Below are 27,899 nucleotides of genomic sequence, written 5' to 3' on the forward strand. Positions count from 1 at the left end.
ACCACTTTTATTCCCTTTTAGAAAAAAAAGATCTTAACAACAAGTACTGCTTGTTTTAATTCTGCTCCACAATTTATGATCCCTCCTGTCATTGTTGTCTTATTTGAGACCTCTCCATTTTATGTATGTATGTTCCCTCTTATTCCCATTTTTCTTCTACTGTGCAATGAGTTTATAAATGCCTAATAGTGATGCACATTCAGAAATGTTTGGTATTAAACTGTAAAGAAGTTTTACAGTTATGTACCTGTGGGTACATTTCTGCAACTGATCACTTCTTTTCTCATCCTATTCCAAGGTCAAATGAAGGTGAATGGCTAGGAGGGGAACACACATCTACAGCCTGGGTGGACAGTTGCCATGTTATGTAATGGGCCACTTAGGCAAATTTCCAGAATCTTGGTTTCTTTAGATTGAGACACCTCCTTGAGCCACCAAAAGGTATAATCTGCTTCTTATAATGTGGCCCCACAATAATTTATTTTGGAATTCATCTATGCCATTGTGTTGCTGAATTCTGTGTACCTCTCCGCCTTGATTTTACCATTCACCTAAACTATTCAGAACCTTTGTAGTGGCACCTTGATTGCATTGAATCACAAAACCTTAGATTCCCCCAAAAGAGTGATTTGTAAGCCAGTGTTCCAACTTTGAATTACAGGGAGAAATGAGAAGGCTAAGAAGGTCAAAAATTGTCCTTGGGACAGCTCATTCTCTTCTTTTAGGGAAACTAACTTAGAAGCCCAAATGAATTTCAGAAACTGAAATCTAGACTCCAGGCAAACAGAATGCAATGAACTTCAGTGATATTAATTTCTTTTTCAAATAGATAATGAACATCTGCCATGAACACAGCATGATGCTGGGTTCTGTTTTTGCTGAAGAGGTGAGTTACTGATAAATCCCATCCTTATGAATGAGCTCTTGGTTTACAGGAATTATGGACCAGCAGATATAATTCCTTTGGTCCTGTTAGTTTTTGGATATTGACTATCCTTACCTTTTCCAATGTCATCCCTGAAATTGGGTGAAATTTACCATTGCTCTCAGTCATTAGAAGAGTCTTTTCTGCGGGTATTTTGTGGTTTTTAAAAGTTGTCTGCTCTTTTTGTTTTTTTGTGTGAATCTTTTCCAAAATTGGGGAGAGGAATTGTCATTTCCTATATTTACTTCATATTTTCTGTGTAGTTTTTCTCAGTCTTTGTCTTTTGCCCATAACCCTAGCAGGAATGTCTGTCTCTGTCCTTGTTGAGGAGATTGGGAAATTAGATTCCTTTTTTTTTTTAGATAGAGTAGCATTCTGTCCCCAAGACTGGAGTGCAGTGGTATGATCTTGGCTCTGTGCAACCTCTGCCTCTTGGATTCAAGGGAATCTTGTGCCTCAGCCTCCCAAGTAGCTGGGATTATAGACAAGCATGTGCCACCACGATCAGCTAATTTTTTTTTTTTTGGCATTTTTAGTAGAAAAAGTGTTTTGTTCTGTTGGCCAGGCTAGTCTTGAACTCCTGGCCCCAAGTGATCAGCCTGTCTCAGCCTCCCAAGTGCTGGGATTACAAGCATGAGCTATCATGCCCAGACATAAAGTAGATTCTTTATACTTTCTTGGTAAGGCTCTGGCAGCCAATAATTACCAATTATTGATCCCCAACTCACGACACCCTCTTTAACTGCTGGTGATTTAACCACTGATTCCAGACTTTCATGAATTTCTGATGACTTCTTATTGACCAAACTCCAAACCACTCAGAATTTCCAGTCTACAATGAGCTGGATAGCAGCCCCAAGCTACCTTCTTCCTCAAACTGCTGCTATGTTGTAGGCATTCTACATGTCTGTGGACCAGAGCTTGTCCTGGCACAGGCTTGGCATTCACCTTGTCTGTTGTACAGTCCATTGGGGAGGACATGTATCTCTCAGAGAGGATTATTTGCATGTAATTTTATTATTCCTGCCACTCTTAACACCTGTGCAGGGTTTTTTAGTCTTCATCATTGATGCATTTTATGGCTCCCTCCTCCTTACCTAGTTGACTCAAGGTTTCAGTTCATTCTTTCCATCCATGGGGCATTGTTGCCTGACCACAATGACTTGGTCAATATTCATCTTCATAAACCCTACTGGAACTATGCACCTCTCAGTTGCAGCAATCTCAAAGTTGTTGTTTTACAAATGAGTAGTCAGTTTATTGATGCAACTTTTCCTGGACTGTTAGCTCCATAACCACAGGGGCAGAATCTGGTTTTGCTCATCCTCTGTGGCATGGAGAAGATGATCAGTGAATGATCTTTTAACAAATGAACGATTAATTTATGAATTAACACACTGCTAAATGGGTGATGTTCTTGTTTAGTGTAAAAGAATGCTCATGGTGCCAGGCTTCCCTGTGGGCAGTGGAGGGTGAAAAGTGAGTAGTGTGATGGTGATTGTGAAAGTAACTCATCCATTTTCCACATCCCTAGAGAGAACAGTGGCAAGAGGATGACGCTGCATTAACCACCCCAACTCCTAATCTTCTAGTGCAAGCCAAGACTTCAAAAACAATTTCAGAGAAATTTAATATCAGCTCACCAAGCTCTACATTGACTAACAGGAGCTGCTCTTTAGTTTCTCTTCCTGTTAGAAGGATCAGAGCTTCTGAGTTTTCCAGGGTCTCAGCAGTAGGGGACTCCTCCTCTGCCTTTCCTCCACCATGAGCAGAGTGCTCCAGGGAAACACAGGGGAGGCATAGAATGCTCTGGATGAAGGCACTGGGACATGAGGCAGGGAATGTAGAAGAGCATATCTGAGTACTTCTCAGGGACACATTGAATTTGATTTTCAAATAAATAAATAAATAAATACAGAAGGAGCCCAGGGAAAAGCATGAGACAAACTGACAAGGTATAAATTAAGTGGCTTGTGAGGAACATCAGGTAGCCAGGTGAACCTGAAACAGACAGGTGCACATGATAGAACAGGGAAGGGTTTGTGGCTGGAGAACAGGATGGGCCAAGTGGAGGGGAGCTTCCAATTTTCTCTGTGGGTCATGATGACAGATGGGTGGGAGAGGTGAGACACCTTCAGATTTTGTTACCGCACTGCTTTTTTTTTTTTTTTCCCAAACCTCGGGTCAAAATAATATAGACTTTTCATACCTCTTGGAATAGCTACTATAAAACAGACAAACTAGAAAACTGATACATTTCATAATAACATTGTAATGAAGATGGCTGAATAGGAACAGCTCCAGTCTACAGCTCCCAGTATGAGTGACGCAGAAGACGGATGATTTCTGCATTTCCAACTGAGGTACCGGGTTCATCTCACTGGGGATTGTCAGACAGCAGGTGCAGGACAGTGAGTGCAGCACACTGAGCATGAGCCGAAGCAGGGTGAGGCATTGCCTCACCCAGGAAGTGCAAGTGGTCAGGGAATTCCCTTTCCCAGCCAAGGAAAGGGGTGACAGATGGCACCTGGAAAATCGGGTCACTCCCATCATAATACTGCACTTTTCTGATGGTCTTAGCAAATGGCACACCAGGAGATTATATCCCACGCCTGTCTCAGAGGGTCCTATGCCCACAGAGCCTCACTCATTGCTAGCACAGCAGTCTGAGATCAAACTGCAAGGCGGCAGCGAGGCTGGGGGATGGGTGCCTGCCATTGCTGAGGCTTGAGCAGGTAAATAAAGTTGCTGGGAAGCTCGAACTAGGTGGAGCCCACCGCAGCTCAAGGAGGCCTGCCTGCCTCTGTAGACTCCACCTCTGGGGGGATGGGAGAGCCAAACAAAAGCCAGCAGAAACCTCTGCAGACTTAAATGTCCCTGTCTGACAGCTTGGAAGACAGTAGTGGTTCTTCCAGCACGCAGCTGGAGATCTGAGAATGGACAGGCTACCTCCTCAAGTGGGTCCCTGTCCCCTGAGTAGCCTAACTGGGAGGCACCCCCCAGTAGGGGCAGACTGACACCTCACACGGCCGGGTACCCCTCTGAGACAAAACTTCCAGAGGAACAATCAGGCAGCAACATTTGCTGTTCACCAGTATCCGCTGTTCACCAATATCCACTGTTCTGCAGCCTCCGCTGCTGATACCCAGGCAAACAGGGTCTGGAGTGGACCTCCAGCAAACTCCAACAGACCTGCAGCTGAGGGTCCTGACTGTTAGAAGGAAAACTAACAAACAGAAAGGACATCACACCAAAACCCCATCTGTATGTCACCATCATCAAAGACCAAAGGTAGATAAAACCACAAAGATGGGGAAAAAACAGAGCAGAAAAACTGAAAATTCTAAAAATCAGAGTGCCTCTCCTCCTCCAAAGGAATGCAGCTCCTCACCAGCAATAGAACAAAGCTGGATGGAAAATGACTTAGACGAGTTGAGAGAAGAAGGTTTCAGACAATCAAAGTTCTGTGAGCTAAAGGAGGAATTTCGAATCCATGGCAAAGAAGTTAAAAATCTTGAAAAAAGATTAGACAAATGGCTAACTAGAATAAGGCAGAGAAGTCCTTAAAGGACCTGATGGAGCTGAAAACCACAGCACGAGAATTACGTGATGAATGCACAAGCTTCAGTAGCTGATTCAATCAACTGGAAGAAAGGGTATCAGTGACGGAAGATAAAATGAATGAAATGAAACAAGAAGAGAAGTTTAGAGAAAAAAGAATAAAAAGAAACAAACAAAGCCTGCAAAAAATATGGGACTATGTGAAAAGATCAAATCTATGTCTGATTGGTGTACCTGAAAGTGACGGGAGTATGGAACCAAGTTGGAAAACACTCTGCAGGATATTATCCAGGAGAACTTCCCCAACCTAGCAAGGCAGGCCAATACTCAAATTCAGGAAATACAGAGAATGCCACAAAGATACTCCTTGAGAAGAGCAAATCCAAGACACATAATTGTCAGATTCACCAAAGTTGAAATGAAGGAAAAAATGTCAAGGGCAGCCAGAAACAAAGGTCCGGTTACCTACAAAGGGAAGCCCATCAGACTAATAGCTGATCTCTTGGCAGAAACTCTACAAGCCAGAAGAGAGTGGGGGCCAATATTCAACATTCTTAAAGAAAAGAATTTTCAACCCAGAATTTCATATCCAGCCAAACTAAGCTTCATAAGTGAAGGAGAAATAAAATACATTATAGACAAGTAAATGCTGAGAGATTTTGTCACCATCAGGCCTGCCCTAAAAGAGCTCCTGAAGGAAGCACTAAACATGGAAAGGAACAACTGGTACCAGCCACTGCAAAAACCGGCCAAATTGTAAAGACCATCGAGGCTAAGAAGAAACTGCATCAACTAATGAGCAAAATAACCAGCTAACATCATAATGACAGGATCAAATTTACATATAACAATATTAACCATAAATGAAAATGGGCTAAATGCTCCAATTAAAAGACACAGACTGGCAAATTGGATAAAGAATCAAGACCCATCAGTGTGCGATATTCAGGAAACCGATCTCACATGCAGAGACACACATAGGCTCAAAATAAAGGGATGGAGGAAGATCTACCAAGCAAATGGAAAACAAAAAAAGGCAGGAGTTGCAATCCTAGTCTCTGATAAAACAGACTTTAAACCAACAAAGATCAAAAGAGACAAAGAAGGCCATTACATAATGGTAAAGGGATGAATTCAACAAGAAGAGCTAATTCTTCTAAATATATATGCACCCAATACAGAGCACCCAGATTAATAAAGGAAGTCCTTAGAGACTTACGAAGAGACTTAGACTCCCACACTATAATAATGGGAGACTTTAACACCCCACTGTCAACATTAGACAGATCAATGAGACAGAAAGTTGACAAGGATATCCAGGAACTGAACTCAGCTCTGCACCAAGTGGACCTAATAGACATCTATAGAACTCTCCACCTCAAATCAACAGAATATGTATTCTTTTCAGCACCACACTGCACTTATTCCAAAATTGAGTATAGTTGGAAGTAAAGCACACCTCAGCAAATGTAAAAGAACAGAAATTATAACAAACTGTCTCTCAGACCACAGTGCAATCAAACTAGAACTCAGGATTAAGAAACTCACTCAAAACCACTCAACTACATGGAAACTGAACAACCTGCTCCTGAATGACTACTAGGTACATAACGAAATGAAGGCAGAAATAAAGATGTTCTTTGAAACCAATGAGAACAAAGACACAACATACCAGAATCTCTGGGACACATTCAAAGCAGTGTGTAGAGGAAAATTTATAGCACTAAATGCCCACAAGAGAAAGCAGGAAAGATCTAAAATTGACACCCTAACATCACAATTAAAAGAACTAGAGAAGCAAGAGCAAACACATTCAAAAGCTAGCAGAAGGCAAGCAATAACTAAGATCAGAGCAGAACTGAAGGACATAGAGACACTAAAAACCCTTCAAAAAATCAATGAATCCAAGAGCTGGTTTTTTGGAAAGATCAACAAAATTGGTAGACTGCTACCAAGACTAATAAGGAAGAAAAGAGAGAAGAATCAAATAAATGCAATAAAAAATGATAAAGGAGATATCACCTCCGATCCCACAGAAATACAAACTACCATCAGAGAATAAACATCTGTATGCAAATAAACTAGAAAATCTAGAAGAAATGGATAAATTCCTTGACACATACACCCTCCCAAGACTAAACCAGGAAGAAGTTGAATCTCTGAATAGACCAATAACAGGCTCTGAAATTGGGGCAATAATTAACAGCTTACCAACCAAAAAAAGTCCAGGACCAGATGGATTCACAGCCGAATTCTACCAGAGATACAAAGAGGAACTGGTACCATTCCTTCTGAAACTATTCCAATCAATAGAAAAAGAGGGAATCCTCCCTAATTCATTTTATGAGGCCAGCATCATCCTGATACCAAAGCGTGGCAGAGACACAACAAAAAAAGAGAATTTTAGACCAATATCCCTGATAAACATCAATGCAAAAATCCTCAATAAAATACTGGCAAACTGAATCCAGCAGCACATCAAAAAGCTTATCCACCATGATCAAGTGGGCTTCTTCACTGGGATGCAAGGCTGTTTCAACATATGCAAATCAATAAATGTAATCCAGCATGTAAACAGAACCAAAGACAAAAACCACATGATTATCTCAATAGATGCAGAAAAAGCCTTTGACAAAATTCAACAGCCTTTCATGCTAAAAACTCTCAACAAATTCGGTATTGATGGGATGTATCTCAAAATAATAAGAGCTATTTATGGCAAATCCACAGACAATATCATACTGAATGGGCAAAAACTGGAAGCATTCCCTTTGAAAATGGGCACAAGACAGGGATGCCCTTTCTCACCACTCCTATTCAACATAGTGTTGGAAGTTCTGGCCAGGGCAATCAGGCAGAAGGAAATAAAGGGTATTCAATTAGGAAAAGAGGAAGTCAAATTGTCCCTGTTTGCAGATGACATGATTGTATATCTAGAAAACCCCATCGTCTCAGCCCAAAATCTCCTTAAGCTGATAGGCAACTTCAGCAAAGTCTCAGGATAAAAAATCAGTGTGCAAAAATCACAAGCATTCTTATACACCAATAACAGATGAACAGAGAGCCAAATCAGAAGTGAACTCCCATTCATAATTGCTTCAAAGAGAATAAAATACCTAGGAATCCAACTTACAAGGGGCATGAAGACCTCTTGAAGGAGAACTACAAACCACTGCTCAATGAAATAAAAGAGGATACAAACAAATGGAAGAACATTCCATGCTTATGGGTAGGAAGAATCAATATCGTGAAAATGGCCATACTACCCAAGGTCATTTATAGATTCAATGCCATCCCCATCAAGCTACCAATGACTTTCTTCACAGAATTGGAAAAAACTACTTTAAAGTTCATATGGAACCAAAAAAGAGCCCACATCACCAAGTCAATCCTAAGCCAAAAGAACAAAGCTGGAGGCATCATGCTACCTGACTTCAAACTATACTACAAGGCTACAGTAACCAAAACAGCATGGTACTGGTGCCAAAAGAGAGATGTAGACCAATGGAACAGAACAGAGGCCTCAGAAATAATGCCACACATCTGCAACCATCTGATCTTTGACAAACCTGACAAAAACAAGAAATGGGGAAAGGATTCCCTATTTAATAAATGGTGCTGGGAAAACTGGCTAGCCATATGTAGAAAGCTGAAACTGGATCCCTTCCTTACACCTTATAAAAAAATTCATTCAAGATGGATTAAAGACTTAAATGTTAGACCTAAAACCATAAAATCCCTAGAAGAAAACCTAGCCAATACCATTCAAGACATAGGCATGGGCAAGGACAAGGACTTCATGTCTAAAACACCAAAAGCAACGGCAACAAAAGCCAAAATTGACAAATGGGATCTCATTAAACTAAAGAGCTTCTGCACGGCAAAAGAAACTACCATCAGGGTGAACAGGCAACCTACAGAATGGGAGAAAATTTTTGCAATCTACTCATCTGACAAAGGGCTAATATCCAGAATCTACAAAGAACTCAAACAAATTTACAAGAAAAAAACAAACAACCCAATCAACAAATGGGCAAAGGATATGAACAGACACTTCCCAAAAGAAGACATTTATGCAGCCAAAACACACATGAAGAAATGCTCATCATCACTGGCCATCAGAGAAATGCAAATCAAAACCACAATGAGATATCATCTCACACCAGTTAGAATGGCGATCATTAAAAAGTCAGGAAACAACAGGTGCTGGAGAGGATGTGGAGAAATAGGAACAATTTTACACTGTTGGTGGGACTGTAAACTAGTTCAACCATTGTGGAAGTCAGTGTAGCTATTCCTCAGGGACCTAGAACTAGAAATGCCATTTGACCCAGCCATCCCATTACTGACTATATACCCAAAGGATTATAAATCATGCTGCTATAAAGACACATGCACACGTGTGTTTATTGCGGCACTATTCACAATAGCAAATTCTTGGAACCAAGCCAAATGTCCAACAATGATAGACTGGATTAAGAAAATGTGGCACATATACATCATGGAATACTATGCAGCCATAAAAAATGATGAGTTCATGTCCTTTGTAGGGACGTGGATGAAGCTGGAAGCCATCATTCTCAGCAAACTATCGCAAGGACAAAAAACCAAACACTGCATGTTCTCACTCATAGATGGGAATTGAACAATGAGAATACATGGACACAGGAAGGGGAACATCACACACTGGGGCCTGTTGTGGGGAGGGGGGAGGGGGGAGGGATAGCATTAGGAGATATACCTAATGTAAATGACGAGTTAATGGGTGTAGCACACCAACATGTCACATGTATACATATGTAACAAACCTGCACGTTGTGCACATGTACCTAAAACTTAAAGTATAATGAAAAAATCCACTTCCCTGGACAGGAAAGTTTATAGAAGCTTTATTCATAATAGTTCCAAGTTGGAAACAACTCGAATGTCCATCAATAAGAAAATGGAGCACCAAATTATAATTTATTCATACTCAGCAGTAAAAAATAGACTGTTGACATATACCACACTGTAAACAAATTTAAAAATTTTAGTTGATTGAAATAAGACAAACATGGAAGAATAAAAAGTTTATGATTCTTTAAATATGAAGTTCAAGAACACGTAAAACTAATCTATGGGAATAGAAATTTCAAAAAGTGCTTGCCTGTGCAGTGTGGAGATCCAGTAGAAGGTGGTGTAGCTTTTTCTGGGGGATAATGAAAGTGTTCTATTAGTGTATTAGGTTGTTGATTTCAAGAGTATATACATTTGTCAAAACTTCAGGTATATTTGAGATCAGTGCATTTCCCTGTATGTAAACTCTACCTCAATAAAAATTATTTAACTGAAAAAAAAAAACAAAAGCAAAAACAAAACAAAAAAACATTGTAACAAGGATGTGCAGAGGTAGCAACCCTTGTGCACTCTTACTGGGAATGTAAAATAGTGCAGCTGCCATGGAAGAGCATGGGGGCCTCTCAAATTAAAATAGAATAATCATAGGATCAAGGAATTCCTCCTCTGAGGCCATAGACACAAAACTGAAGTAAGGATCTTTCAGAGATATTGCATATGCATGGTCCTTAAGGACACTACTCACAAGAGTCAGGAAGGGGAACCAACACATTGTTCATCCCCAGATGAATGGATGAAGCAAATATGGGCATTAATGGAATGGAATCTTATTCAGTGTCTAAGGGGAAGAAAATTCATACACATACTGCAGAATTCAATGTAGATCAATTAGAGTAAATTGTACTATATAAATAATCCAGTCAGAAAAAATTATTGTATGATTCAACTTATGTATTTTATCCACAGTAGGCAAATTTATAGAAACAGAAATTAGAATAGTAGTTTCCAGAGTCTTGAGGGAAAAATGTGTTGGGAGTTATTGTTTAATAATAGAGTCTCAGGTTTCCATGAAAAAGATTTCTGAATATTGTGGTTGCACAATGTGTACTTAATACCACTGAGGTGCATACTAAGAAATGCTTCAGATGGTACATTTTACATTTTTTTGTATCACAATGAAAAACATTTAATCACCTGGGCTTGAAGTCAATATTATACATTCCAAGCACCTGAATTCTGAGCTACCTGTTTCTGTAAATTCAAAACCAAGAGGGCCTTGAGCACATTCTCTTTCCTAAGCCCCTTCTTTCTGATGAGTCATTCATTCAGTCAACAAACCATTTTTTTCTATTTATTTTATTTTATTATACTTTAAGTTTTAGGGTACATGTGCACAACGTGCAGGTTTGTTACAAATGTATACATGTGACATGTTTGTGTGCTGCACTCATTAACCCTTCATTTAACTTTAGGTGTATCTCCTAATGCTATCCCTCCCCACTCCCCCCACCCCACAACAGGCTCCTGTGTGTGATGTTCCCCTTCCTGTGTCCATGTGTTCTCATTGTTCAATTCCCACCTATGAGTGAGAACATGCGGTATTTTGTTTTTTGTCCTTGCGATAGTTTGCTGAGAATGATGGTTTTCAGCTTCATCCATGTCCCTACAAAGGACATGAACTCATCATTTTTTATGGCTGCATAGTATTCCATGATGTATATGTGCCATATTTTCTTTCTTTTTTTTTTTTAAATTTTTTTTTTCTTTTATGATTATTATTATTATTATACTTTAGGTTTTATGGTACATGTGCGCAATGTGCAGGTAAGTTACATATGTATACATGTGCCATGCTGGTGCGCTGCACCCACCAACTCGTCATCTAGCATTAGGTATATCTCCCAATGCTATCCCTCCCCCCTCCCCCCACCCCACAACAGTCCCCGGAGTGTGATGTTCCCCTTCCTGTGTCCATGTGTTCTCATTGTTCAATTCCCACCTATGAGTGAGAATATGCGGTGTTTGGTTTTTTGTTCTTGCGATAGTTTACTGAGAATGATGATTTCCAATTTCATCCATGTCCCTACAAAGGACGTGAACTCATCATTTTTTATGGCTGCATAGTATTCCATGGTGTATATGTGCCACATTTTCTTAATCCAGTCTATCATTGTTGGACATTTGGGTTGGTTCCAAGTCTTTGCTATTGTGAATAATGCCGCAATAAACATACATGTGCATGTGTCTTTATAGCAGCATGATTTATAGTCCTTTGGGTATATACCCAGTAATGGGATGGCTGGGTCGAATGGAATTTCTAGTTCTAGATCCCTGAGGAATCGCTACACTGACTTCCACAAGGGTTGAACTAGTTTACAGTCCCACCGACAGTGTAAAAGTATTCCTATTTCTCCACATCCTCTCCAGCACCTGTTGTTTCCTGACTTTTTAATGACTGCCATTCTAACTGGTGTGAGATGGTATCTCATTGTGGTTTTGATTTGCATTTCTCTGATGGCCAGTGATGGTGAGCATTTTTTCATGTGTTTTTTGGCTGCATAAATGTCTTCTTTTGAGAAGTGTCTGTTCATGTCCTTCGCCCACTTTTTGATGGGGTTGTTTTTTTTTCTTGTAAATTTGTTTGAGTTCATTGTAGATTCTGGATATTAGCCCTTTGTCAGATGAGTAGGTTGCGAAAATTTTCTCCCATTTTGTAGGTTGCCTGTTCACTCTGATGGTAGTTTCTTTTGCTGTGCAGAAGCTCTTGAGTTTAATTAGATCCCATTTGTCAATTTTGGCTTTTGTTGCCATTGCTTTTGGTGTTTTAGACATGAAGTCCTTGCCCATGCCTATGTCCTGAATGGTAATGCCTAGGTTTTCTTCTAGGGTTTTTATGGTTTTAGGTCTAACATTTAAGTCTTTAATTCATCTTGAATTGATTTTTGTATAAGGTGTAAGGAAGGGATCCAGTTTCAGCTTTCTACATATGGCTAGCCAGTTTTCCCAGCACCATTTATTAAATAGGGAATCCTTTCCCCATTTCTTGTTTTTGTCAGGTTTGTCAAAGATCAGATACTTGTAGATATGTGGCATTATTTCTGAGGGCTCTGTTCTGTTCCATTGATCTATATCTCTGTTTTGGAACCAGTACCATGCTGTTTTGGTTACTGTAGCCTTGTAGTATAGTTTGAAGTCAGGTAGTGTGATGCCTCCAGCTTTGTTCTTTTGGCTTAGGATTTACTTGGCGATGCGGGCTCTTTTTTGGTTCCATATGAACTTTAAAGTAGTTTTTTCCAATTCTGTGAAGAAAGTCATTGGTAGCTTGATGGGGATGGCATTGAATCTGTAAATTACCTTGGGAAGGATGGCCATTTTCATGATATTGATTCTTCCTACCCATGAGCATGGAATGTTCTTCCATTTGTTTGTATCCTCTTTTATTTCCTTGAGCAGTGGTTTGTAGTTCTCCTTGAAGAGGTCTTTCACATCCCTTGTAAGTTGGATTCCTAGGTATTTTATTCTCTTTGAAGCAATTGTGAATGGGAGTTCACTCATGATTTGGCTCTCTGTTTGTCTGTTATTGATGTATAAGAATGCTTGTGATTTTTGCACATTGATTTTGTATCCTGAGACTTTGCTGAAGTTGCTTATCAGCTTAAGGAGATTTTGGGCTGAGACAATGGGGTTTTCTAGATATAGTATCATGTCATCTGCAAACAGGGACAATTTGACTTCCTCTTTTCCTAATTGAATACCCTTGATTTCCTTCTCCTGCCTAATTGCCCTGGCCAGAACTTCCAACACTATGTTGAATAGAAGTGGTGAGAGAGGGCATCCCTGTCTTGTGCCAGTTTTCAAAGGGAATGCTTCCAGTTTGCCCATTCAGTATGATATTGGCTGTGGGTTTGTCATAAATAGCTCTTATTATTTTGAGATACGTCCCATCAATTCCTAATTTATTGAGAGTTTTTAGCATGTGTGAATTTTGTCAGAGGCCTTTTCTGCATCTATTGAGATAATCATGTGGCTTTTGTCTTTGGTTCTGTTTATATGCTGGATTACATTTATTGATTTGCATATATTGAACCAGCCTTGCATCCCAGGGATGAAGCCCACTTGATCATGGTGGATAAGCTTTTTGATGTGCTGCTGGATTCTGTTTGCCAGTATTTTATTGAGGATTTTTGCATCAATGTTCATCAAGGATATTGGTCTAAAATTCTCCTTTTTGGTTGTGTCTCTGCCAGGCTTTGGTATCAGGATGATGCTGGCCTCATAAAATGAGTTAGGGAGGATTCCCTCTTTTTCTATTGATTGGAATAGTTTCAGAAGGAATGGTACCAGCTCCTCCTTGTACCTCTGGTAGAATTCGGCTGTGAACCCATCTGGTCCTGGACTTTTTTTGGTTGGTAAGCTATTGATTATTGCCACAATTTTAGCTCCTGTTATTGGTCTATTCAGAGATTCAACTTCTTCCTGGTTTAGTCTTGGGAGGGTGTATGTGTCGAGGAATTTATCCATTTCTTCTAGATTTTCTAGTTTATTTGCATAGAGGTGTTTGTAATATTCTCTGATGGTAGTTTGTATTTCTGTGGGATCGGTGGTGATATCCCCTTTATCATTTTTTATTGCATCTATTTGATTCTTCTGTCTTTTTCTCTTTAGTAATCTTGCTAGTGGTCTATCAATTTTGTTGATCCTTTCAAAAAACCAGCTCCTGGATTCATTTATTTTTTGAAGGGTTTTTTGTGTCTCTATTTCCTTCAGTTCTGCTCTGATTTTAGTTATTTCTTGCCTTCTGCTAGCTTTTGAATGTGTTTGCTCTTGCTTCTCTAGTTCTTTTAATTGTGATGTTAGGGTGTCAATTTTGGATCTTTCCTGCTTTCTCTTGTGGGCATTTAGTGCTATAAATTTCCCTCTACACACTGCTTTGAATGCATCCCAGAGATTCTGGTATGTTGTGTCTTGGTTCTCGTTGGTTTCAAAGAACATCTTTATTTCTGCCTTCATTTCGTTATGTACCCAGTAGTCATTCAGGAGCAGGTTGTTCAGTTTCCATGTAGTTGAGCGGTTTTGAGTGAGATTCTTAATCCTGAGTTCTAGCTTGATTGCACTGTGATCTGAGAGACAGTTTGTTACAATTTCTGTTCTTTTACATTTATTGAGGAGAGCTTTACTTCCAAGTATATGGTCAATTTTGGAATAGGTGTGGTGTGGTGCTGAAAAAAATGTATATTCTGTTGATTTGGGGTGGAGAGTTCTGTAGATGTCTATTAGGTCCGCTTGGTGCAGAGCTGAGTTCAATTCCTGGGTATCCTTGTTGACTTTCTGTATCGTTGATCTGTCTAATGTTGATAGTGGGGTGTTAAAGTCTCCCATTATTAATGTGTGGGAGTCTAAGTCTCTTTGTAGGTCACTCAGGACTTGCTTTTTGAATCTGGGTGCTCCTGTATTGGGTGCATATATATTTAGGATAGTTAGCTCTTCTTGTTGAATTAATCCCTTTACCATTATGTAATGGCCTTCTTTGTCTCTTTTGATCTTTGTTGGTTTAAAGTCTGTTTTATCAGAGACTAGGATTGCAACCCCTGCCTTTTTTTGTTTTCCATTTGCTTGGTAGATCTTCCTCCATCCTTTTATTTTGAGCCTATGTGTGTCTCTGCACATGAGATGGGTTTCCTGAATACAGCACACTGATGGGTCTTGAGTCTTTATCCAGTTTGCCAGTCTGTGTCTTTTAATTGGAGCATTTAGTCCATTTACATTTAAAGTTAATATTGTTATGTGTGAATCTGATCCTGTCATTATGATGTTAGCTGGATATTTTGCTCGTTAGTTGATGCAGTCTCTTCCTAGTCTCGATGTTCTTTACATTTCGGTATGATTTTGCAGTGGCTGGTACTGGTTGTGCCTTTCCATGTTTAGTGCTTCCTTCAGGAGCTCTTTTAGGGCAGGCCTGGTGGTGACAAAATCTCTCAGCATTTGCTTGTCTGTAAAGTATTTTATTTCTCCTTCACTTATGAAGCTTAGTTTGGCAGGATATGAAATTCTGGGTTGAAAATTCTTTTCTTTAAGAATGTTGAATATTGGCCCCCACTCTCTTCTGGCTTGTAGGGTTTCTGCCGAGAGATCCGCTGTTAGTCTGATGGGCTTCCCTTTGATGGTAACCCGACCTTTCTCTCTGGCTGCCCTTAACATTTTTTCCTTCATTTCAACTTTGGTGAATCTGACAATTATGTGTCTTGGAGTTGCTCTTCTCGAGGAGTATCTTTGTGGCGTTCTCTGTATTTCCTGAATCTGAATGTTGGCCTGCCTTGCTAGATTGGGGAAGTTCTCCTGGATAATATCCTGCAGAGTGTTTTCCAACTTGTTTCCATTCTCCCCGTCACTTTCAGGTACACCAATCAGACGTAGATTTGGTCTTTTCACATAGTCCCACATTTCTTGGAGGCTTTGCTCGTTTCTTTTTATTCTTTTTTCTCTAAACTTCCCTTCTCACTTCATTTCATTCATTTCATCTTCCAGGGCTGATACCCTTTCTTCCATTTGATCGCATCGGCTCCTGAGGCTTCTGCATTCTTCACGTAGTTCTCGAGCCTTGGTTTTCAGCTCCATCAGCTCCTTTAAGCACTTCTCTGTATTGGTTATTCTTGTTATACATTCTTCTAAATTTTTTTCAAAGTTTTCAACTTCTTTGCCTTTGGTTTGAATATCCTCCCATAGCTCGGAGTAATTTGATTGTCTGAAGCCTTCTTCTCTCAGCTCGTCAAAGTCATTCTCCGTCCAGCTTTGTTCCGTTGCTGGTGAGGAACTGCGTTCCTTTGGAGGAGGAGAGGTACTCTGCTTTTTAGAGTTTCCAGTTTTTCTGCTCTGTTTTTTCCCCATCTTTGTGGTTTTATCTACTTTTGGTCTTTGATGATGGTGATGTACAGATGGGTTTTTGGTGTGGGTGTCCTTTCTGTTAGTTTTCCTTCTAACAGACAGGACCCTCAGCTGCAGGTCTGTTGGAGTACCTGGCCAGCCATGTGAGGTGTCAGTCTGCCCCTGCTGGGGGGTGCCTCCCGGTTAGGCTGCTCGGGGGTCAGGGGTCAGGGACCCACTTGAGGAGGCAGTCAGCCCATTCTCAGATCTCCAGCTGCGTGGTGGGAGAACCACTGCTCTCCTCACAGCTGTCAGACAGGGACATTTAGGTCTGCAGAGGTTACTGCTGTCTTTTTGTTTGTCTGTGTCCTGCCCCCAGAGGTGGAGCCTACAGAGGCAGGCAGGCCTCCTTGAGCTGTGGTGGGCTCCACCCGGTTCAAGCTTCCAGGCTGCTTTGTTTACCTAAGCGAGCCTGGGCAATGGCGGGCGCCCCTCCCCCAGCCTCGCTGCCAACTTGCTGTTTGATCTCAGACTGCTGTGCTAGCAATCAGCGAGACTCCGTGGGCGTAGGACCCTCTGAGCCAGGTGCGGGCTATACTCTCCTGGGGCACCGTTTCCTAAGCCCGTCGGAAAAGCACAGTATTCGGGTGGGAGTGGCCCGATTTTCCAGGTGCCGTCTGTCACCCGTGGAAGGGGAACTCCCTGACCCCTTGTGCTTCCCGAGTGAGGCAATGCCTCGCCCCTGCTTCGGCTGGTGCACGGTGCGCTCACCCACTGACCTGCGCCCACTGTCTGGCACTCCCTAGTGAGATGAACACGGTACCTCAGATGGAAATGCAGAAATCACCCGTCTTCTGCGTCGCTCGCGCTGGGAGCTGTAGACCTGAGCTGTTCCTATTCGGCCATCTTGGCTCCTCCCTCCTCTATGTGCCATATTTTCTTAATCCAGTCTATCATTTTTGGACATTTGGGTTGGTTCCAAGTCTTTGCTATTGTGAATAGTACTGCAAACCATTTTTTATCCTTGATTACAGAAACACCTGGCTTGGCTTCATAGAATAGAACGGTCCATGAAAATCCAGTCACCAAACTAACAGTGAGCTGATTCCACTTGGAAAATTGCAGGTCCTGCAAGTTGCAAAACCTTCTGTAGCTAATGAGAATAGTGGTAATAAAAATGGTAGCAATCATTTTCAATTTGTATGTCCATATCTGTAAAACACCATATTCTCATCCTTGCTGCCAAAGTATAAGATATAAGCTATTACATTTCCAATATTATAGTTGAGGCAACTGACTTAGAGAAAATAAGAAGCCTGTCCACAATTGAACAGTTTGAAAGCCAGAAGGTCTGGCTCAGGCACTGATGGTGTGTGAGTTGTGAAGTAACAAAATGGTCCTCTCAGTCCATACATCTGTCAGTGGTGACATGTGAGGTGGGCTGGAGGCAGATGCTGATTAGTTTCTATCTCAGCTACTCCTTGCATTTTACTTTTTGTTTCAAATGAATTCTTCTAATCAATGATGCCTTACACAAGCTCCTTCGTTTAGTTTATTTCTTTTTTTCTACTTTTCCTTTTGAAAAAAGATGCTATACTGACAACACCAAATGCTGGTGAGATGAGGAGCAACAGGAACTCTCATTCATTGACTGGTGGGGATGCAAAACGGTAGAATCATTTGGAAGACAGTGTTGTAGGTTATTACTAAAGAGATCATATTGTCACCAAAAATTCCAGTAAGTGTGCTTCTTGATATTGAATTAATTAGTTGCATTGACTGAGAATTGTCAAAACTGAGAAGCAACTGTGAAGTCCTCTAAGAGGTACAGGGATTGTTACCCTTTGGGACATACAGACAGTGGAATATGATTCACCACCAAGAAGAAATGAGCTATTATGCCAAGGAAAGACAAAGAGGACTCTCAAATGCGTATAACTAAGTGAAAGAAGCCAATCTGAAAAGGCAATCTACTGTAGAATATCAACCATATTACATTGTGGAAATGATTCTGAATTATTAATTTTTTTATTTGTGTAGGTTTTTGGGGGAATAGGTGGTATTTGGTTACATGAGTAGGTTATTTATTAGTGATTTGTGAGATTTTGGTGCACCCATAATCAAATAGTATATACTGAATCCAATTTGTAGTCTTTTATCCCTCACACCCCTCCCACCCTTTCCCCCAAATCCCTAAAGTTCATTGTATCATTCTTATGCCTTTGCATCCTCATAGCTTACCTCCCTCTTATAAGTGAGAAGATACAGTGTTTGGTTGGTCATTCATGAGTTACTTCACTTAAAATAATACTCTGCAGTTTCATCCAGGTTACTGAGAATGCCACCAATTCATTCCTTTTTTATGGCTGAGTAGTATTTCATTATGTATATATATATATATATATATATATATATACACCACAATTTCTTTATCCACTTGTTAATTGATGGGCACTTGGGCTGGTTCTATATTTTTGCAACCGTGAGTTGTGCTGCTGTAAACATGCATGTGCGAGTATCTTTTTCATATAATGACTTCTTTTCTTCTGGGTAGATACTCAGTAGTGGTATTGCTGGATCAAATGGTAGTTCTACTTTTAGTTCTTTAAGGAATCTCTACACTGTTTTCCATCGTGGTTGTACTGGTTTACATTCACACCAGCAGTGTGGAAGTGTTCCCTTTGCTCCTCAATCATGTCAACATCTAATTTTTTTTGATTTTTTTGATCATGTCCATTCTTGCAGGAGTAAAGTGGTATCACATTTGTGGTTTTGATTTTCATTTCCATGATCATTATTGATACTGAGCATTTTAAAAGTATGTCTGTTGGCCATTTGTATATCTTTTGAGAATCATCTATTCATGCCCTTAGCCATGTTTTGATGGGACCATTTGTTTTTTCCTGCTAATTTGTTTGAGTTCCTTGTAGATTCTGAATGTTAGTCATTTGTCAGATGTATAGATTTGAAGATTTTCTCTCAGTCTGTGGGTTGTCTGTTTACTCTGCTGACGGTTCCTTTTGCTGTGTAAAAGCTCTTTAGTTTAATTAAGTTCCAGCTATTTATCTTTGTTTTTGTTGCATTTGCTTTTGGGTTCTTGGTTATGAAATCTGCCTAAGGCAAGGTCTAGAAGGGTTTTTCCAGTGTTATCCTCCAAAAATTTTAAAGTTTTATGTCTTCGATTTAAGTCCTTAATCCATCTTGAGTTGATTTTTGTATAAGGTGAGAGATGAGAATCCAGTTTCATTCTCCTACATGTGGCTTGCCAATTATCTCAGCACAATTTGTTGACTAGGGTGTCCTTTTCCCACTATATGTTTTTTTTTTCTTGATCGAAGATAAGTTGGGTGTAAGTATTTGGGTTTATTTCTGGGTTCTCTATTCTATTCCATTTGTCTGTGTGCCTATTTTTATATGAGTGCCATGCTGTTTTGGTGACTATGGCCTTATGGTACAGTTTGAAATCAGGTAATGTGATACCTCCAGATTCGTTCTTTTTGCTTAGCCTTGCTTTGGCTATGCAGGCTCTTTTTTGTTTCCACATGAGTTTTAGAATTGTTTTTTCTAATTCTGTGAAGGATGATGGTGGTATTTTGATGGGAATTGCATTGAATTTGTAGATTGCTTTTGGCAGTATGATCATTTTCATAATATTGATTCTACCCATCCATGAACATGGGATGTGTTTCCATTTGTTTGTGTCATCTGTGATTTCTTTCAGCAGTGTTTTGTAGTTTTCCTTGTAGAGGTCTTTAACCTCCTTGGCTATATTCCTAAGTGTGTTTGTTTGTGTATATGTATATCTATATTTGTAGCTATTGTAAAAGGTGTTGAGTTCTTGATTTGATTCTCCACTTGGTCACATTAGAGTATGGAAGGGCTACTGATTTGTGTACATTAATTTTGTATCCAGAAGCTTTGCTGAATTCTTTTATCAGTTCTAGGAGCTGTCTGGAAGAGTCCTTAGGGTTTTCAAGGTAAACTATCATATCATCAGCAAACAGTGACAATTTGACTTCTTCTTTACCGATTTGGATGTCTTTTATTTCTTTCTTTGGTCTGATTGCTCTGGCTAGGACTTCCAGTAGTATGTTGAAGAGGAGTGGTGAGAGTGGGCATCCTTGTCTTATTCCAGTTCTCAGAGGAAATTTTTCAACTTTTCCCTATTCAGTTTTATGTTGGCTGTGGGTTTGTCATAGATGGCTTTTATTACATTAAGGTATGTCCCTTGTATGGCGATTTTGCTGAGAGTTTTAATCACAAACTGATGCTAGATTTTGTCAGGTGATTTTTCTGCATTATTGAGACGATCATGTGATTTTTGTTTTTAATTCTATTTATGTGGTGTATCACAATTTACTGACTTGCCTATGTTAAACTATCCTTGCATTCCCGGTATGAAACCCAGCTGATGATGTTGGGTTATCTTTTAGATATATTGTTGGATTCCATTGGCTAGTGTTTTGGTAAGAATTTTAGCATCTGTGTTCATCAAGGATATTGGTCTATAGTTTTCTTTTTGGTTATTTCCTCTCCTGGTTTTGGTATTAGAGTGATGCTGGCTTCATAGAATGAATTAGGGAGTATTCCTTTTTCCTCTATCTTGTGTAATAGTGTCAAAAAGATTGGTACCAATTCTTCTTTGAATGTGTGGCAGAATTCTGCTGTGAATCTGTCTGGCCTCAGACTTACTTTTGTTGGTAATTTTAAAATTATCATTTCAATCTTGCTGCTTGTTATTGGTCTGTTCATGGTATCTAGCTCTTCCTGATTTAAGCTAGCAGTGTTGTATTTATTCATACAGGAATCCAGGAATTTATTCATCTCTTCTAGGTTTTCTAGTTTATATGTGTAAAGGTGCTCATAGTAGCCTTGAATGATCTTTTATGTCTCAGTGATGTCAGTTGCAATATCTCCTGCTTCATTTCTCAGTGAGGTTATTTGGATTTTCTCTTTTCTTTTCTTGGTTAATCTTGCTAATGGTCTATCAATTTTATTCATCTTTTAAAAGAACCAGCTTTTTGTTTTATTTATCTTTTGTATTTTTTTGTTTGAGTTTCATTTAGTTCTGCTCTGATCTTGCTTATTCCCTTTCTTCTGCTGGGTTTGGGTTTGGTTTGTTCTTGTTTCTCTAGTTGCTTGAGGTGTGACCTTAGGATGTTTGTTTGTGCTCTTTCAGTCTTTTTTATGTAGGTGTTAGGGCTATGAACTTTCCTCTTAGCACTGCCTTTGCTGTATTCCAGAGGTTTTGATAAGTTGTGTTATTATCATCATTCAGTTTGAAGAATTTTTAAATTTCCATCTTGACTTCATTTTTGACCTAATTCTCATTCAGGAGCAGGCTACTTAATTTCCATGTATTTTCATGGTTTTGAAGGTTCCTTTTGGAGTTGATTTTCATTTTATTCCACTGCGGTGTGAGAGAGTGCTTGATACAACTTCAATTTTCTTAAATTTATTGAGGCTTTTTTATGGCCTGTCATATGGTCTATCTTGGAGAAAGTTACATGTGCTGTTGAACAGAATGTGTATTCTGCAGTTGTTGGATAAAATGTTATATATATAACTCTTCAGTCCATTTGTTCCAGGGTGTAGTTTAAATACTTTGTTTCTTTGTTGACTTTCTGTCTTGATGACCTACCTAGTGCTGTCAGTGGAGTATTGAAGTCCCCCACTATTATTGTTTTGCTGTCTATCTCATTTCTTAGGTCTATTAGTAAGTGTTTTATAAGTTTGGTAACTCCAGTGTTAGGTGCACATATATTTAAGATTGTGATTTTTCCTATTGGACATATTGGACAAGGCTTTTACCATCATATAGTGTCCCTCTTAGTCTTTTTTAACCACTGTTGCTTTAAAGTTTGTTTTGTCTGATATAAGAATAGGTATCCCTGCTTGCTTTTGGTGTCTATTTGCATGAAATGCTTTTTTCCACCTGCTTACTTTAAGTTTATATTAGTCATTATGTGCTAGGTGTTTCCAAAGTAGGTATGGATGGGTGAAAAGCTGTCAAGCTCACAGTCAATTAAATAGAAATTAGTAGAGCCCAGAGCACAGCCAGCTTATGAGAATCCAAGTCCTGAGCTCTTTCCACGCCCCCACGGGGGACAGCACCTCAGATCCCCTTGTGAGCAAAAGTTCTATTTCACATTCCTTGTTGATGCTGATAAGACAGTTAACAGAGCTAATGAACAATATCCTAGACCCATTTATCTGAAATCCTTGGGACCCTTCCTTGATGACGGAAATGATAACAGGGAAGCATTGCATGACTTTGAACCAAGAAAGGCCAAGCAATATTTGCTCTGGCTCTCCAGTGAGAGCAGCTTGTTTCTTAAAGGTCCTCTTCACCAAAGGTACATGAGGTTGGGCTTCTTTGGGGTTGGGTTGTTGGGAGAATTTGCAGAGCTTGAGTTTATGCTCCCAGAATTGAGAACTTGAGACTCTGCACCATAATCTTTCTGAAGCTCTGTCTCTCCTGGGAGGTAAGAAGATGACCAGTCTCACAGCTCATACCTACTGTGGGTTCACACCTCTGGTGATGGCCCATGTTCTTGTGCCTTTTTCTCAGGTCTGGCTGGCAACTGCTGGAGGATGTGTTTGCAAAGATCCTCAATCCTGAAGTGTCTATACCAGAATACACACAATTTCTACAGAAATTCATAGACAGTGATGCCACTACAGAGGCTGTAGGGGAATGTAAGTAGTGCTTCCTCAACCAGTCAAGTAAAACTCTGAACAGTTTTGGAGTGACAATGGTAATTTAGCTTTTCTTTTAACTTGCCTTTGAAAAGTGGGCTCTAAATGCCTCACCAGTAATGTGAAGCAACTATAAACAAGCTTTCTTTATATATCAGTTAATTATATTTTTTCCTTAGGGTGCTTTGCCATTACACTTTGAGAATCCTTAGTCAGTGATAAATGGAAAAGGCAAAAGAGATAAAAGAAAGATCCAGAAATGGCCAATCTAATCCTCAGCTCCCCAGTCCCTTCTCACACAGATACATACACACAAATATACTCACATAGACACACACACAGGGACAGACACACACAGATTTTCTATCAAAATAAAATATTGGATTTTCAAGGAGTCACTCACTTGCAAGAACAATTAACACAAAAGTTTTCCTCCTTCACAAAAACAAGAAGTAAAATCTTCCTTCTAATTTTTTTTTTGTGGAGTGCAGAAAATACCATTTGTGCAACTTCTACATATCCTAATATAAAGAATTTAAATCTGATGTCCAGGCAACCAAGATTTCTTAGTATACATGATTGGAAATCAGGTACCATTTAGTTAAGCACCTCATGGAATGGGAAGTGCAGAGCATAGGTACTAAACAGCACAAGTGCTGGAATTGTTCAAAACAAAGTCAGTGGTTATAACAATGAGTATTTCTGTCTATTTATAAGTATGTATTGTTTATATAATTTTTAAAACTATTTATTTTATATGTCAAAAATTCCATTTAAAATATTCCGTGTTAGAAAATTTATAGATACACCAAAAATATAGTAAGATCTTTTTTTCTTTAAAAATCCAGGTGAGATGTATCATTCCTAGTGTAGAGCTCCAATATTTTGCAGTCCATTAATGTAATGATGGAGAATGTCAGACTGTTATGATATTTCTCACTTTTATGGCCATACAGCAACTCAACACCATCACATCTTGCATTTGAGATCAGATTTTAACATTCTGTGTTGAAAACACAATATAGGAAACTGTTCAAACTGGAGGGTTTTCCACAAATAGTACTTGCAGCATATTTATTGGGTAAATAACTTCAAAGAGCAGGATTTTTGGAACAAAAAGTATTAAGGGAGCCTGTGGCAGGGAAAAGTTCCTAAAACCTTGGTCCCTGTTTGGCATCAATAAGTGTCTCTTGAATGATGGAATAAATGGAGAGGGAATTGTGGTTTTGCTTTCAGTGTTAATTTTCCTGGGTGTTAGCTGTTTGTGGACAAATGCAGGAAAACAACAAGAAGACAGATTTCTGGATTTGAATATTTGACTTTGCAAGAGAGACTTGCAAATCCAAGTGACCTGCCCCTTTTTGTTTTCCAGCAAGCAATGTACAGCAGCATTTGGTGAAGGGCCTTCTAACTTTTCCCAAGATCTTTGGCTCAGAGGACTACAGACAGAGGGTGGTCTGAATCTGACTGCTGATTGCTGGAAATCACAACTTTTCTTCCATATTTTGGCATTTTTTGTGGAAACCATAAGACAATTGTGGAAACCTCAAATTCATGTTCATTTCAGTAAACTAACTGCAAGTCCCTAAAGTTCCTCTTCCTTCTTCCATAGCAACTAGAAGATTTCCAGGCATCCCAGTCAGGTTGTCTATGAGTGGAAGACACACTCACAGGTCTTGAAGGAGTTGGGTGAGAGACTGAGGACTCCATGAAGCACTTGCTTCCTCAGCCTGTTCCCAAAGCTTTGGGCCTCTTTCTGAGGAGTGTTTCCCTCCCCCCTCCCACCACTTCTGCACTTGACTCTCTCTGGAGTCCTCAGCCTCCTGGGTTCTGAGGTGGGGTCATGCTCAGAGACCCTGATTCCACTTTAGTCTTCCTGTTTATGCTGGGCCCTCCTGGCCTCTCCAGCTCCTCTGAGCTGTCTCTAGGCCACCGCAAGGTGTGCAGGGCCCAGACCAGAGCCAGCCAGGGAGATGAGGGCTGAAGAGCAGGGTGACCCCTGTCTGGATTTTAAATTTGCTGTTTGTTCATCATGGATGTCAGCCTCAATTTAAAATTTTAAAAATATTGCATGAAAAGATTATGTATAACATTATGTTATATTAATCATATATATGATTATTGAGTTTTACAGCACCCCCCCTTACACCGTTCAACTTCCCATAATCCTGTCCCTGCAGTGAAAGTAAGGCCCATCTTCCCCTGCCCCACAGTGAGAGTGCAGGGACCCAGCACAGCAGGGGATGTTTAAAAAGAACCTGGGGTTCCCTGGATGTCCTGTCCCCAGCATTTCTGTCACTAGGGGTAGTTATTGCCACCTCTTCTGCTCTCACTTCAGCCTGTATATCTTATTTCCCGGGCTATCCCCTCACTCAGGAAGACCCTGTCTATTTCTCAGGACAACTCAGCTCCACCAGGGCTGACTCTTCCATCAGGCAAGGCAGGTGCAGGAATCCAATCTACTCTATTCATAGGGGACCATGAAAATGTTATAATTTAAAGAACAATGTCCTGAAGTGATTGTAATATTGATGAACATATACTAATTAATCTAGCCTGGATTCTATACTTCATCTTACTATTACAGTTGTAAAATATAATGTTTAAGATGGCTTTATGGAGAAGTGGCCTATGAAGGCAATAATACCTGTGACCTAAAAAAGTCGTGACGAGCGCCTGCCCACAACACCTTTTCCAAACCACAGTCCACTCTCTTTGCCTTAAGATCCTTAAAAAGAAGAAAAAAGAGAAAAGAGATTCTGAGATAAGAAATGGAAAATGGGCATGTGGGCAGCAGAAAATGCAATGTGTTCAGTGAAAGCTCTGGCCCATTTGGCGAGGGGGCCAAATATATTCTAGAAAGGCAACAAACAGGCTCCAAGGTTAGGGGCCACTCCAGGATGACCATGCCATGTGGGGAGTATCCCAGAACCAAAAAAAGCTTTGTTCCCCTTGGAGCCTGTGCCTGAGCATGTCAGACCCATGCAGGTGAAAGGGAACCCTACACAGGGGAGGAGACAGACCAAAGAGCTTCTGAAATTTCTGACAAAATGAACATTCCTGAGATGAGGTCTTAAACACGGTGGTCAGAAACTATGACTTGTGTCATTGGGTCATAAGGTTACCACACCCAGTATTTCCCAAAGGCCTCTGGGAAACTCAAGACTGTCTCATTCAGTGTCCTGGTTCAGTGGATGACTCAGGACTTCAAGGTAGCTATGCTGAGAAGCAGATGAGACCCCGCTTTGCTTACAGTGATCATCCCAGGTGACTTTTGACAATGACCAGGAAAGCCCTCATGGTCAAGTCCCAAGCAGGGAAAAACTAAACATTCAGAACATTGCTCAGAGTCATGCTTGATGAAGGAAATTACTTATGTACATTATTTGATTGGAACACACATTCTCTGAGGAATTCATCAGTGAAATGAAAATTTCCTGCTTCAGGCAGGAAAGAATTCTCTGGCCCTGAGACAGGACTGATTGATAAGGCCTGGAGGCTGAGGACTGGAGCAGTGCCCAGCTGGAGAGATGCTGGTCCTCAGTGGCTCCTGTTCCAGCACTGACTGTGTGGGGAGCTTCACAGGGAGTAGGGACACCAAACTGGTGACCAGCACAGGGCCCAGTAGCAGCTTCAGGGGCTGGATGAGATGTCTATAGGCAGTACATGAGACTGTGTAGGCCCAGGGCTGCAACCAGCTGGGGTCACACCATCCAAGCTTCACAGGTTTAAAATAACCTTGGTGGCTCTTGCCTGTAATCCTAGCACTTTGGGAGGCTGAGGCAGGCAGATCGCTTGAGCCCATGAGTTAGAGACAAGGTTGAACAACATGGCAAAACCCCATCTCTACAAAAAATACAAATATTAGCCAGGCATGGTGGCATGCATGCCTGTAGTCCCAGCTACTTGGAAGGCTGAGGCAGGAGGATCATCTCAGCCCAGGAGGTCAAGGCTTCAGTGAGCTGGAATCATATTACTGCACTCCAGCACAGGCAATAGAGTGAGACCCTGTCTCAAAAACTAACAACAAATAAATTAAAAAAAACAAATAAAATAATGGAGATAATAAAAAGCACTTTTTGTGACCATAACTGAGTAAAATTAAATCAAGAACAGAATAAGGTGAAATCCTTCAATAACTTGGAAATTAAATACCCTACTACTAAACAATCAATGAGTTATTAAATACTTTCTGAAATTAATGTTAAAGTATATTTGTCCAGCACTGGAATGAGAGGTATAGGCAGGCAAGGACAGTGGATAAGCCGTTCTCTACTCTGGTTTCCTGCTGGGATGGTTGCAGGGACAATGCTCTTTCACTTCTTAAGGCCCTCTGGTTTATTGAGAGAATCTGTGAAGCACACCATTAATCTCTTATATTACAAGGCCTGGGAGAGCACTGTCTTTTTCGATTCACATTTTCTTCTTATAAGCAACTGTAGTCACATTGTGATGTCTGGATTCATTATACTCTCTGTTCTCCTCATCTCGTTTGCACTGAGCTATACTCTCTTACAAGGTCCTGTCTTCTATTTCATTTTTATTCCTAGGCTTCTTTCCATTTAAAGTTAGGGGTTTGTGTGCATGTTAGGTCTTTGTACAACACTTTACTTTAAGCCTATGAGTGTCTCATGTGTGAAGTGGTATATTGAAGGCAGCAGATAAATGGGTCTTATTTTTTTTTAATTCAACTTGCAACTTTGTGCATTTTAAGCAGAACATTTAGATCACTGCATTCAAGGTTAATATTGATATGTGTAGTTTTGATTCCTATCATGAAGTTGTTAGCTGGTTACTTTGTATTTACTATTGTGTTGTTGTTTTAAAGCACCTGTGGGCTATGTAATGAAACAGACACATAGACCAATGAAGGAGAATAGAGAAGCCAGGAATAAAGTCGTACACCTTCATCCATCCGATCTTTGAGAAAGTCAACAAAAAATAAGCAATAGAGAAATGACTTCCTATTCAATAAATAGTGCTGGGATAGCTGTCTAGTTATATGCAGAAGAATGAA

Source organism: Pongo abelii, chromosome 9, assembly GCF_028885655.2.
Source record: "Pongo abelii isolate AG06213 chromosome 9, NHGRI_mPonAbe1-v2.0_pri, whole genome shotgun sequence".
NCBI classification, from domain to species: Eukaryota; Metazoa; Chordata; class Mammalia; order Primates; family Hominidae; genus Pongo; species Pongo abelii.